Genomic DNA, 10153 nt, shown 5'->3' with positions numbered 1-10153 from the left:
TGGTCTGGTTAATATAGCACTGTACCAGGGGATGGTCTGGTTAATATAGCACTGTGCCAGGGGATGGTCTGGTTAATATAGCACTGTGCCAGGGGATGGTCTGGTTAATATAGCACTGTACCAGGGGATGGTCTGGTTAATATAGCACCATGCCAGGGGATGGTCTGGTTAATATAACACTGTGCCAGGGGATGGTCTGGTTAATATAGCACTGTGCCAGGGGATGGTCTGGTTAATATAGCACTGTGCCAGGGGATGGTCTGGTTAATATAGCACTGTACCAGGGGATGGTCTGGTTAATATAGCACCATGCCAGGGGATGGTCTGGTTAATATAACACTGTGCCAGGGGATGGTCTGGTTAATATAGCACTGTACCAGGGGATGGTCTGGTTAATATAGCACTGTGCCAGGGGATGGTCTGGTTAATATAGCACTGTGCCAGGGGATGGTCTGGTTAATATAGCTCTGTACCAGGGGATGGTCTGGTTAATATAGCACCATGCCAGGGGATGGTCTGGTTAATATAGCTCTGTACCAGGGGATGGTCTGGTTAATATAGTACTGTGCCAGGGGATGGTCTGGTTAATATAGCACTGTGCCAGGGGATGGTCTGGTTAATATAGCACTGTGCCATGCCAGGGGATGGTCTGGTTAATATAACACTGTGCCAGGGGATGGTCTGGTTAATATAGCACTGTGCCATGCCAGGGGATGGTCTGGTTAATATAGCACTGTACCAGGGGATGGTCTGGTTAATATAGCACTGTACCAGGGGATGGTCTGGTTAATATAGCACTGTACCAGGGGATGGTCTGGTTAATATAGCACTGTATCAGGGGATGGTCTGGTTAATATAGCACTGTGCCATGCCAGGGGATGGTCTGGTTAATATAGCACTGTGCCAGGGGATGGTCTGGTTAATATAGCACTGTGCCAGGGGATGGTCTGGTTAATATAGCACTGTACCAGGGGATGGTCTGGTTAATATAGCACTGTGCCAGGGGATGGTCTGGTTAATATAGCACTGTGCCAGGGGATGGTCTGGTTAATATAGCACTGTACCAGGGGATGGTCTGGTTAATATAGCACTGTGCCAGGGGATGGTCTGGTTAATATAGCACTGTACCAGGGGATGGTCTGGTTAATATAGCACTGTGCCAGGGGATGGTCTGGTTAATATAGCACTGTACCAGGGGATGGTCTGGTTAATATAGCACTGTGCCAGGGGATGGTCTGGTTAATATAGCACTGTACCAGGGGATGGTCTGGTTAATATAGCACTGTGCCAGGGGATGGTCTGGTTAATATAGCACTGTACCAGGGGATGGTCTGGTTAATATAGCACTGTGCCAGGGGATGGTCTGGTTAATATAGCACTGTACCAGGGGATGGTCTGGTTAATATAGCACTGTACCATGCCAGGTGATGGTCTGGTTAATATAACACTGTGCCAAGGGATGGTCTGGTTAATATAGCACTGTACCAGGGGATGGTCTGGTTAATATAACACTGTGCCAGGGGATGGTCTGGTTAATATAGCACTGTGCCAGGGGATGGTCTGGTTAATATAGCACTGTACCAGGGGATGGTCTGGTTAATATAACACTGTGCCAGGGGATGGTCTGGTTAATATAGCACTGTGCCAGGGGATGGTCTGGTTAATATAGCACTGTACCAGGGGATGGTCTGGTTAATATAACACTGTGCCAGGGGATGGTCTGGTTAATATAGCACTGTGCCAGGGGATGGTCTGGTTAATATAGCACTGTACCAGGGGATGGTCTGGTTAATATAGCACTGTACCAGGGGATGGTCTGGTTAATATAGCACTGTGCCAGGGGATGGTCTGGTTAATATAGCACTGTACCAGGGGATGGTCTGGTTAATATAGCACTGTGCCAGGGGATGGTCTGGTTAATATAGCACTGTACCAGGGGATGGTCTGGTTAATATAGCACTGTGCCAGGGGATGGTCTGGTTAATATAGCACTGTGCCAGGGGATGGTCTGGTTAATATAACACTGTGCCAGGGGATGGTCTGGTTAATATAGCACTGTACCAGGGGATGGTCTGGTTAATATAGCACTGTGCCAGGGGATGGTCTGGTTAATATAGCACTGTGCCAGGGGATGGTCTGGTTAATATAGCACTGTGCCATGCCAGGGGATGGTCTGGTTAATATAACACTGTGCCAGGGGATGGTCTGGTTAATATAGCACTGTGCCATGCCAGGGGATGGTCTGGTTAATATAGCACTGTACCAGGGGATGGTCTGGTTAATATAGCACTGTACCAGGGGATGGTCTGGTTAATATAGCACTGTATCAGGGGATGGTCTGGTTAATATAGCACTGTGCCAGGGGATGGTCTGGTTAATATAGCACTGTGCCAGGGGATGGTCTGGTTAATATAGCACTGTGCCAGGGGATGGTCTGGTTAATATAGCACTGTGCCAGGGGATGGTCTGGTTAATATAACACTGTACCAGGGGATGGTCTGGTTAATATAGCACTGTACCAGGGGATGGTCTGGTTAATATAGCACTGTACCAGGGGATGGTCTGGTTAATATTGCACTGTGCCATGCCAGGGGATGGTCTGGTTAATATAGCACTGTGCCAGGGAATGGTCTGGTTAATATAGCACTGTGCCAGGGAATGGTCTGGTTAATATAGCACTGTGCCAGGGGATGGTCTGGTTAATATAACACTGTGCCAGGGGATGGTCTGGTTAATATAGCACTGTGCCAGGGGATGGTCTGGTTAATATAGCACTGTACCAGGGGATGGTCTGGTTAATATAGCACTGTGCCAGGGGATGGTCTGGTTAATATAGCACTGTATCAGGGGATGGTCTGGTTAATATAGCACTGTGCCATGCCAGGGGATGGTCTGGTTAATATAGCACTGTGCCAGGGGATGGTCTGGTTAATATAGCACTGTGCCAGGGGATGGTCTGGTTAATATAGCACTGTACCAAAGGATGGTCTGGTTAATATAGCACTGTGCCAGGGGATGGTCTGGTTAATATAGCACTGTGCCAGGGGATGGTCTGGTTAATATAGCACTGTACCAGGGGATGGTCTGGTTAATATAGCACTGTGCCAGGGGATGGTCTGGTTAATATAGCACTGTACCAGGGGATGGTCTGGTTAATATAGCACTGTACCAGGGGATGGTCTGGTTAATATAGCACTGTACCAGGGGATGGTCTGGTTAATATAGCACTGTACCAGGGGATGGTCTGGTTAATATAGCACTGTGTCCTGCCAGGGGATGGTCTGGTTAATATAGCACTGTACCAGGGGATGGTCTGGTTAATATAGCACTGTACCAGGGGATGGTCTGGTTAATATAACACTGTACCAGGGGATGGTCTGGTTAATATAGCACTGTGCCAGGGGATGGTCTGGTTAATATAGCACTGTACCAGGGGATGGTCTGGTTAATATAGCACTGTGCCAGGGGATGGTCTGGTTAATATAGCACTGTACCAGGGGATGGTCTGGTTAATATAGCACTGTGTCCTGCCAGGGGATGGTCTGGTTAATATAGCACTGTACCAGGGGATGGTCTGGTTAATATAACACTGTACCAGGGGATGGTCTGGTTAATATAGCACTGTGCCAGGGGATGGTCTGGTTAATATAGCACTGTGCCAGGGGATGGTCTGGTTAATATAGCACTGTGCCAGGGGATGGTCTGGTTAATATAGCACTGTACCAGGGGATGGTCTGGTTAATATAGCACTGTGCCAGGGTATGGTCTGGTTAATATAGCACTGTGCCAGGGGATGGTCTGGTTAATATAGCACTGTGCCAGGGGATGGTCTGGTTAATATAGCACTGTACCAGGGGATGGTCTGGTTAATATAGCACTGTGCCAGGGTATGGTCTGGTTAATATAGCACTGTGCCAGGGGATGGTCTGGTTAATATAGCACTGTGCCAGGGGATGGTCTGGTTAATATAGCACTGTGCCATGCCAGGGGATGGTCTGGTTAATATAGCACTGTACCAGGGGATGGTCTGGTTAATATAGCACTGTACCAGGGGATGGTCTGGTTAATATAGCACTGTACCAGGGGATGGTCTGGTTAATATAGCACTGTACCAGGGGATGGTCTGGTTAATATAGCACTGTGCCAGGGGATGGTCTGGTTAATATAGCACTGTGCCAGGGGATGGTCTGGTTAATATAGCACTGTGTCCTTGAGGAGTTTTTCTTTGTACTTATTCTGTGTTATTTTTAATATCCACGGGGTTCTGTATTGTCATAACCTCTGGACAGGGATAAGCCATGGGGGTTCAAAGGCCTCTGCATTTGGATGGGGGGGGGGCTGTGGAACCCTCCTGACATTATTAGACTCAAGAGTTTTCACACCTCTCGCTTCACACTTCAGTGCTAATTGAAGTAGTTGATCAGGTCATTTCTGTCCTGGCAGCTTGGTAGCTTAGTGGCCTTTGTTTATTAAGCTTTGTATAACAAACTCACCAAGAGATCATTGACTTTGACCTTTTTGGCTTCAGAAGTAGACTGAATATTATTCACTCAGTGTCGGATGTTATTTACAGGTTCCGCTGTTCTTCTTCTGCAGGTTTTGGTTTGTTAGAAAACATTTTTTTTATGGACTTCTGCCATTGGGTGTTTGTCCCATTCTGTGAATTCTTGGTTGGTGACCTCACAACCATAGAGGGCAATGGGTTCTATAAATGATTCAAGTATATCTCTCTCTCTCTGTCTCTCTCTCTCTCTCTGTCTCTCTTTCTCTCTCTCTCCTTCTCTCTCTGTCTCTCTCTCTGTCTCTCTCTCTCTCTCTGTCTCTCTCTCTCTCTCCCTGTCTCTCTCTCTCTCTCTCTCTCTCCTTCTCTCTCTGTCTCTCTCTCTGTCTCTCTTTCTCTCTCTCTCCTTCTCTCTCTGTCTCTCTCTCTCTCTCCCTGTCTCTCTCTCTCTCTCTCTCTCTCCTTCTCTCTCTGTCTCTCTCTCTGTCTCTCTCTCTCTCTCTGTCTCTCTCTCCATGTCTCTCTCTCTCTCCTTCTCTCTCTGTCTCTCTCTCTCTCTCTGTCTCTCTCTCTCTCCTTCTCTCTCTGTCTCTCTTTCTCTCTCTCTCCTTCTCTCTCTGTCTCTCTCTCTGTCTCTCTCTCTCTCTCTGTCTCTCTCTCCATGTCTCTCTCTCTCTCTCTCCTTCTCTCTCTCTCTCTCTCCTTCTCTCTCTGTCTCTCTCCCTCAATTTCAATGTAAGGGCTTTATTGGAATGGGAAGCATTGTGTACATTGCCAAAGCAAGTGAAATATATAATAAACAAAAGTGAAATAACAATAAAAATGACCAGTAAACATTACACTCACAAAAAAAAAGATTAAAGACATAAAAAATGTCATATTATGTACAAATAGTTAAAGTACAAAAGGGAAGATAAATAAACATAAATATGGGTTGTATTTACAACGGTGTTTGTTCTTCTCTGGTTGCCCTTTTCTTGTGGCAACAGGTCACATATCTTGCTGCTGTGATTAAACACTGTGGTATTTTACCCAGTAGATGTGGGTTGTTCAAAAAAGGATTTGTTTTCAAATTCCTTATGGGTCTGTGTAATCTGAGGGAAATATCTGTCTCTCTCTGTCTTTCTCCATCTCTGTCCATCTACCTATCTCTCTCCCCATCTCTCTCTGTCGTTGTCTGTCTCTCTCCCCATCTCTCTCTGTCTCTCTGTCGTTGTCTGTCTCTCTCCCCATCTCTCTCTGTCGTTGTCTGTCTCTCTCCCCATCTCTCTCTGTCGTTGTCTGTCTCTCTCCCCATCTCTCTCTGTCTCTCTGTCGTTGTCTGTCTCTCTCCCCATCTCTCTCTGTCTCTCTGTCGTTGTCTGTCTCTCTCCCCATCTCTCCATCTCTCTCCCCATCTCTCTCTGTCATTGTCTGTCTCTCTCCCCATCTCTCTCTGTCTCTCTGTCGTTGTCTGTCTCTCTCCCCATCTCTCTCTGTCTCTCTGTCGTTGTCTGTCTCTCTCCCCATCTCTCCATCTCTCTCCCCATCTCTCTCTGTCATTGTCTGTCTCTCTCCCCATCTCTCTCTGTCTCTCTGTCGTTGTCTGTCTCTCTCCCCATCTCTCTCTGTCTCTCTGTCGTTGTCTGTCTCTCTCCCCATCTCTCTCTGTCTCTCTGTCGTTGTCTATCTCTCTCCCCATCTCTCCATCTCTCTCTCTCTTTGACATTGGTCAGTCTTGATGTTGAAAGAGACAATCGTTGACTCTTTTCATAAAACACACACATTCAAATAAAATGAAATGTTATTTGTCACATGCGCTGAATACAACCTTACAGAGAAATGCCCAAGTTAAGAAAAATATTAATATAAGTGTTAAGTAAAATATAGATAAGTAAAAAATATTAAATAAAAGTAACAAATAATTAAAGAGCAGCAGTAAAATAACAATAGTCAGGCTATATACAGGGGGTACCAGTACAGAGTCAATGTGGAGGGGCACCGGTTAGTCGAGGAAATTGAGGTAATATGTACATGGAGGTAGAGAAAGTGACTATTTGATTAGCTGTTCAGGAGTCTTATGGCTTGGGTGTAGAAGCTGTTCAGGAGTCTTATGGCTTGGGGGTAGAAGCTGTTCAGGAGTCTTATGGCTTGGGGGTAGAAGCTGTTCAGGAGTCTTATGGCTTGGGTGTAGAAGCTGTTCAGGAGTCTTATGGCTTGGGGGTAGAAGCTGTTAAGAAGCCTTTTGGACCTGGACTTGGCGATTCGGTACCGCTTGACGTGCGGTAGCAGAGAGAACAGTCTATGACTAGGGTGGCTGCAGTCTGACAATTTGTAGGGCCTTCCTCTGACACCGCCTGGTGTAGAGGTCCTGGATGGCAGGAAGCTTGGCCCCAGTGATGTACTGGGCCGTACGCACTACCCTCTGTAGTGCATTGAGGTCGGTGGCCGAGCAGTTGTCATACCAGGTGGTGATGCAACCAGTCAGAATGCTCTCCGTGGTGCAGCTGTAGAACCTTGCGAGGATCCCTCCTTCCAGTGGAATGTGGTGGTTCCTTCCTTCCTCCAGACCTGACCGTGTGCTCTGTAAGGAGCTGTGACGTCATCATTCACATCAGAGCCAAGAGATTATCACACACTGTAACTCTCTCTCTCTGTCTCTGTCTCTCTCTCTCTCTCTCTCTATCTGTGTCTCTAGCTCTCTCTCTCCCTCTCTCTCTCTGTCTCTGTCTCTCTCTGTCTCTCTCTCTGTCTCTCTCTCTCTCTCTCTGTCTCTAGCTCTCTCTCTCCCTCTCTCTCTCTCTCTCTCTCCCTCTCTGTCTCTGTGTCTCTCTCTCTCATTTATCAATGATATCATGGTAAAAGCATCGTCTCTCTAAATTGTGTCTAGGAATCTTTTCAGGGTGGGCCTCCCATTTCCCCCTGTCTCCCCCTTCTATCCCTCTCTCCGTTTCTCCCACCCTCTGTTCTCTCCTTTCTTCTTCACAATACAGTAGCAAGAGGCCATTGCCACTGCTGCCAACCAGCCACATACACACACTTCCTGTCCATCCTGCAGAGAGTCCGTTGGGACAGGACCTTTGCATGTGTGTGTGTGCTGGGACATCTCCCCATTGTCCAAGGTCTAGCTGGAGCCAAGCAGGAAGTGGGTTGGCCCATGTGGATCTCTGCCATGGTGTGTGTGTGTGTGTGTGTGTGTGTGTGTGTGTGTGTGTGTGTGTGTGTGTGTGTGTGTGTGTGTGTGTGTGTGTGTGTGTGTGTGTGTGTGTGTGTGTGTGTGTGTAGTGAGTGTGTAGTGCGTGTGTAGTGCGAGTGAGTGAGTGTGTGTGTGTGTTTGTGTTTGAGTGTGTGTGGTGTGTGCGTGCTTGCGTGAGTGTGAGTGTGTGTGAGTGAGTGAGTGAGTGAGTGTGAGTGAGTGTGAGTGTGTGTGAGTGTGTGTGTGTGTGTGTGTGTGTGTGTGTGTGTGTGTGTGTGTGTGTGTGTGTGTGTGTGTGTGTGTGTGTGTGTGTGTGGCGCATTGGTCCACCCTGCTGCTGTTTCCTGTGTGTAGAAGCTCTACCTGACCTTGACATTTTACACACACTACATACTCACACACACACTCACACACACTACATACTCACACACACACACACACACACACACACACACACACACACACACACACACACACACACACACACACACCCTCTCACTACACACACACTCACTACACACTCACACAAACACACACACACACTCACACACACTCACTACACACTCAAACACACACACACTACATACTCACACACACTCACACACACCCACACATACTCTGCTGTTACTGTTAATTATCTATCCTGATGCCTAGTCACTTAACATGGCCATATACAGGAAGTAGACATAAACATGACTATATACAGGAAGTAGAAAATAACATGGTTATATACAGGGGTACCAGGCAATAACATGGCTATATACAGGGAGTACCAGGTAATAACATGGTTATATACAGGAAGTAGAAAATAATATGGTTATATACAGGGGTACCAGCTAATAACATGTTATTTTCTACTTCCTGTTTATAGCCATGTTATTTTCTACTTCCTGTATATTTCCACGTTATATTTACTCATTATTGTCATTCGTTATTCACTGTGTATTTATCCCTTGTGTCACTATTTAAATGTTTTATTACATTTTGTATCTTTATCTTAACATTTTTGGAAAAGGACCTGTAAGTAAGTTAGGCTAAACCTGTTGTTTACCAAGCAGTTCATTATTAGGCTAAACCTGTCGTTTACCAAGCAGTTCACTGTTAGGCTAAACCTGTTCTAACCAAGCAGTTCATTATTAGGCTAAACCTGTCGTTTACCAAGCAGTTCACTGTTAGGCTAAACCTGTTGTTTACCAAGCAGTTGACTGTTAGGCTAAACCTGTTGTTTACCAAGCAGTTCACTGTTAGGCTAAACCTGTTGTTTACCAAGCAGTTCACTGTTAGGCTAAACCTGTTGTTTACCAAGCAGTTCACTGTTAGGCTAAACCTGTTGTTTACCAAGCAGTTCACTGTTAGGCTAAACCTGTTGTTTACCAAGCAGTTCACTGTTAGGCTAAACCTGTTGTTTACCAAGCAGTTCACTGTTAGGCTAAACCTGTTGTTTACCAAGCATTTCACTGTTAGGCTAAACCTGTTGTTTACCAAGCAGTTCACCGTTAGGCTAAACCTGTTGTTTACCAAGCATTTCACTGTTAGGCTAAACCTGTTGTTTACCAAGCAGTTCACCGTTAGGCTAAACCTGTTGTTTACCAAGCAGTTCACCGTTAGGCTAAACCTGTTGTTTACCAAGCAGTTCACCGTTAGGCTAAACCTGTTGTTTACCAAGCAGTTCACCGTTAGGCTAAACCTGTTGTTTACCAAGCAGTTCACCGTTAGGCTAAACCTGTTGTTTACCAAGCAGTTCACCGTTAGGCTAAACCTGTTGTTTACCAAGCAGTTCACCGTTAGGCTAAACCTGTTGTTTACCAAGCAGTTCACCGTTAGGCTAAACCTGTTGTTTACCAAGCAGTTCACTGTTAGGCTAAACCTGTTGTTTACCAAGCAGTTCACTGTTAGGCTAAACCTGTTGTTTACCAAGCAGTTCACCGTTAGGCTAAACCTGTTGTTTACCAAGCAGTTCACTGTTAGGCTAAACCTGTTGTTTACCAAGCAGTTCACTGTTAGGCTAAACCTGTTGTTTACCAAGCAGTTCACCGTTAGGCTAAACCTGTTGTTTACCAAGCAGTTCACCGTTAGGCTAAACCTGTTGTTTACCAAGCAGTTCACCGTTAGGCTAAACCTGTTGTTTACCAAGCAGTTCACCGTTAGGCTAAACCTGTTGTTTACCAAGCAGTTCACCGTTAGGCTAAACCTGTTGTTTACCAAGCATTTCACTGTTAGGCTAAACCTGTTGTTTACCAAGCAGTTCACCGTTAGGCTAAACCTGTTGTTTACCAAGCAGTTCACCGTTAGGCTAAACCTGTTGTTTACCAAGCAGTTCACCGTTAGGCTAAACCTGTTGTTTACCAAGCAGTTCACCGTTAGGCTAAACCTGTTGTTTACCAAGCAGTTCACCGTTAGGCTAAACCTGTTGTTTACCAAGCAGTTCACCGTTAGGCTAAACCTGTTGTTTACCAAGCAGTTCACTGTTAGGCTAA

Source organism: Oncorhynchus mykiss, chromosome 9, assembly GCF_057628025.1.
Source record: "Oncorhynchus mykiss isolate SJ-2025 chromosome 9, ASM5762802v1, whole genome shotgun sequence".
NCBI classification, from domain to species: domain Eukaryota; kingdom Metazoa; phylum Chordata; class Actinopteri; order Salmoniformes; family Salmonidae; genus Oncorhynchus; species Oncorhynchus mykiss.
Note: the sequence above shows the minus strand (reverse complement) of the source record.